Below are 4,729 nucleotides of genomic sequence, written 5' to 3'. Positions count from 1 at the left end.
TCAGACTGTTCCCTTCCAATCCCATACTTTGTATACATTTCTTTCTTTTCCTTTCAGCCGCACGCCTCATTTCAGATGCAGCTTGATGCTGGATAGCTGATCTAATCACCCGCACACACCAGCCTGTGTGATCATGAGGTGTCGATGCGAAGAGGCATCAGAAATTCAATAACAAGCAATCAAATTGAAGGGAAGGCGCATAGACAAAGCTGAATGCCAAAACTCACCTGTAAGAAAATTGACAGTCCCTCACAGAAGGGCTATACTGGAGGTACAGTATAGCACTGTGATAATTAAGGTGTATTGTACCAAGCTGCCCAATAAGCACACGTGGGATTAATTGAAGGGCAATTTAATTGAAGGGCAGAGAGATAAATGGTTTGGTGAGCCTCACCCTTTTTGTTCTCAGGTCTCTTGCTCTCTGATGTTTGGATCAGGGTGCAGCTACTTTAGCCAGTTCCCTGCTTCAGCTGCCAGGCTCACTTCCTGTAAGACATCCCCAAGGAGAAGCCACATGGACCTACCCCGATGCAGCCCTGGGTGCTGAAGCACCCGTGTGGAGACCCGTGCCAGCGCTGAGATGCTGACATGTTCACTGATTCAGTTTTCCACACGCAGTTGGCGTCATTGCATGTGTTTTGTGAGTTTGAGGAGGACTTTGCCTATTGGTGTCAGATATATGGGGTAATGTCTGTCTTATGGGCTTGGACTGGACTGGATTGGGATGCTTAATATACAATTAACCTTTTGTCAGGGGCTTTAACTGGAGAGCAAATGTTTTCAGAATGATGAGAGCAATGAATGTACAAATGTGTTTTACATGATTGATGTGTGTATGGATTGTGATAAGAGTTGTATGAGCCCCTAATAAAATGATTTTTTTAAAACTCTCTTATAAAGTATGAGTGTTTATGAATTTTGTTTCTCTAGTTTACCCAGACTAACACAAACACCGATTAAACATATAACTATCCTCTAGTTCTTTAATATTTCCTCCCCTTAATATTACGATCCCAGTTTTACCTTATTAAGCTTGTTAGACCTGCGAATATTCATTTGTATAATGAAGATCACTAAATACATGGAATCCAAGATAGATAAGCCCATCAGAAATCATAAGGAGGGCAATGGTTCCCTGGGCCATGGGAAGAGAGGTGGGGAGAGAGGGGGCAAGGGGAATCGACAGTAAAGATAACTGTATAACTTCACTCAAGGGGAATGAGTAACAGAATTGGAGGGGAACAGATACAGCAAGCGGTGTAAAATATGGCAATAATAATGACCATAATATAAAAATAAGGGTTCCTGGGAGGGGGTCAGAGGGATAAAGGGGAGCAGATATCAGAGTTCAAGAAGAAAGAAAATGTTTTGAAAATGATGGTGCAAAAAATTGTACAATAATGCATGTCTAATTGAATTATGGAGTGTTCTAATATTTGTAAGAGCTCCTAATATTGATTAAAATAATAATTAAGACTAATGAAAATATCCACACAAAAAAGAAAGAAATTGCAAAGCTAAGCAGTTAACCCATTTAGAAAGGACAAGTCATTGAAACCCATCTGATCAACATATTGTTCCACAGACAGAAACTAAAGTAGACAGAGCGACAATGGATGCCACCCAAACAACTTGTCATCGGAAGGCAACTATGACAAGTTTGAAAAACAGAAACGAAAGGGTATCAAATATATGTTTTCAGAATTTATCACTGTGGGAATACTAGCTCACAGCAAAGCTTTAGAGATCTTTGCTGCCACGCACCAAACTATACAAATGATTGATAAGGACAAAAGTGCAGATGTTTTCTGGAACTCTATGTATTCACCAGATTATTCATATCATTTAGATATTGTCAGAGCAAATTCAAAGTCACCTCCTCAGACATCACTGTCCACTAAATATGTATCTAGAATAGGCCAGGTATCCACAAGTCTACTCAGAAAGAATCAACAAACAGATGTTAATGAAGACAATGAAGAATGAGACACGGCAGAAGAAAATTAATTTTCATAAGACTACTTCACATTTCTAATTTCATTTTAAAATGGCTCAGAATCCAGAATAGCTAACTTGAAAAAGCTTTATACTAGTCTGATATATTGAACCTTACAATGCTATGATACTGGAAATGTAAAAGTAATTCAAGGAAATGTAAGCTGACCAAAAATGAAGTTTTAGAGAACATTACACACAAGCATTTCAAAAAGAAAGAACAAAACATTGTATTCATTAGCAATTACTCTTCATTTGCTTTTTCTACATCCTCTAGCAAGTACAAACCTACTGTCTCCAGGGATTTGCCTACTTTGAACATTTTATATTAATGAAATCACATAATATGTGGCCAATATGCCTATGTTATTTCACATAGCAAAACATATGCAAGAGTTATCAATATTGTAGCATGCATCTGTATTGCTTGTTTTTATTGCTGAATAATATTTAATTGTATGTAAATACACCATATTTTGTCTATGAAATACCAAAAAGAAATGTGGAAAATCTTCAAATATGTGAAAATTAAGCAACACGTTCCAAAAAAACCTATAGGTCAAAGAAGAAATCATTAGGAAAATTAGCAAATATTTTTAGATTACAAAAGGAAAACACAACAGACTAAACCCTACAGAATGCAAATCAGCAGTGATTAGGTAAGTTTATAAGGACTGAATGCTTTATTTTGATATGGAACCACAGTGTGGTTGAATGTCTTAAATTTATTGAAACTACTTGAATGACTGTATGGGTGTTCTTTCCTTTCCCTTGGCAGTGGGTTAATATCAGTAATGGATCAAACTTTTGCTCATATTGCTCTACATTCCGTCTACCCTGTGGTAGCTGTGAGGCAAGGAGTTGGAAACAACTCAAATTTCCATCACCGGATAAGTGGATTAAAAATGTGTGGCATAGACGTGATGTCCCTCACTGACCCTTAGTGCTATGGGAAAAACACTGGAGACACAGTGCGCGGGAAATGTACCCAATCTGACCCCACCACACAGAGGTGAAACACTAAGGACTTGCAACAGAACAGCAAAGGGAGCAGAACAATGAAGTCCCCAGGGAATACCAAAAATTGACTATGGGGCCAGCGTGTGGCACCCCATCAGACTTGACCAGAAAACACTCCTAAAGGTCAAAACACAGACCTTGCGCGATTTATGGGCATTTCATTTTTGATGTTGTTGATTTGTTGGGGTTTTTCTTATCCTTTCTTTTGTTGCTTTGCTTTACTCTGTCTTCTTTTGTGCATATTATTATTTCTGCAAGTCTATCTAGATAAGAGAAGCCAGATAAACAATCTGGAGAAGAAAACAATGGAACCCACTGTTCTGGGGGGTTTTTGGAGAAAGGGGGTTGGGGAAAAGGAAGTGGGTGTTAGCAAACCCAGGGACAAGGGAACATCAACTGATCCAAAATCAATGGTGAGGAGGGTGTAGGAGGCCTGGTAGGGCTTAATCAATGGCAATGTAACCAAGAGGAATTGCTGAAACCCAAACAAAGGCTAAACATGATAGTGAGACAAGAGGAAAGTAAAAGGAAATAGAAGAAACAACTAGGAGGCAAAGGGCATTTATAGAGGTCTAAATACAGGCATGTATATATGTAAATACATTTATAATGATAGAGAAAAAAGTCTATGCACACATATTTATTTATAAAGTATTATGGCAGCAGATGGACAATGGGCCTCCACCAAAGTACGCCCTCAATGCAAGAACACTTTGCTCTGCTAACCTGGCATTCTGTCATGCTCACCTTCCCTGACAGGATTGCTGAAGACAAAGTGGTGCATAAGCAAATGTGGTGAGGAAAGCTGATGGTGCCAGGCTGTCAAAAGATATAGTGCCTGGATTCTTAAAGGCTTGAAGATAATCAAGCAGCCATCTAGCTGAGAAGCAATAAAGTCCACATGGAAAAAGCATACCAGCCTGTGTGATCATGAGGTATCAATTGAATCAGATATCAGGCATCAAAGACCCAAACAAAACAAAATATCAGGCATCAAAGAACAAAAAATCATGCCATTGTGAATGAGGGAGAGGGCAGAGTGGAGATCCAAAGCCCATCACCAGTCATTTGGACACCTCATGTCACAAGGGCCACAAAGAAGAGACGAGCCAGTCAGATTGCAGTATAGCACTACCAAAACACACAACCTTCCTCTACTTCTTTAATGCCTCCTCCCCCCACTCCCTCACAAATTATCATGACCCTAATTCTACCTTATAAACCTAGCTAGACCAGAACATGTACACTGGTACAGGCAAGAGCTTGCAACACAGGGAATCCATGACAGATAAACTCCTCAGGACCAATAAGGGGAGTAGTGATACTAGGAGGGTAAGGGTGGGGAGAGTAAGGGGGAACTGATCAAAATAAACCACATATGGCCCCCATCCCATGGGACAGACAACAGAAAAGTGGATGAGGAGAGATAGTGGTTGGTGTGAAACATGAAAAAAAAAAAGAAGAATTTATAAATTATCAAGGGTTCATGGCGGAGGGAGGGTGGGAGGGAGGGGGAAATGAGGGGTTGATATGAAGGGCTCAAGTACAAAGAAAATGCTTTGAAAAGAGGATGTTAACATATGTACATACGTGCTTGACACATCGATATATATATGGATTGTGATAAGAGTTGTAAGGACCCCCAATAAAATATTTTTTAAAAAATAAGTCTTGTGCATCAGATGTGTTCAGTGCAATACATCATTTTATTTCT

General features: G+C 39.4%; 1 pseudogene; it reads left to right on the top strand.

Moving 5' to 3' along the window:
• Nucleotides 1-213: 213 nt before the first annotated feature.
• Nucleotides 214-2,007, top strand: LOC142461014 (CBY1-interacting BAR domain-containing protein 1-like; annotated as a pseudogene).
• The last annotated feature ends 2,722 nt before the right edge of the window (nt 2,008-4,729 follow it).

The sequence above is a fragment of the Tenrec ecaudatus genome, chromosome 11 (genome assembly GCF_050624435.1).
Source record: "Tenrec ecaudatus isolate mTenEca1 chromosome 11, mTenEca1.hap1, whole genome shotgun sequence".
Classification (NCBI taxonomy): domain Eukaryota; kingdom Metazoa; phylum Chordata; class Mammalia; order Afrosoricida; family Tenrecidae; genus Tenrec; species Tenrec ecaudatus.
This window is presented reverse-complemented; position numbering and strand designations above follow the sequence as displayed.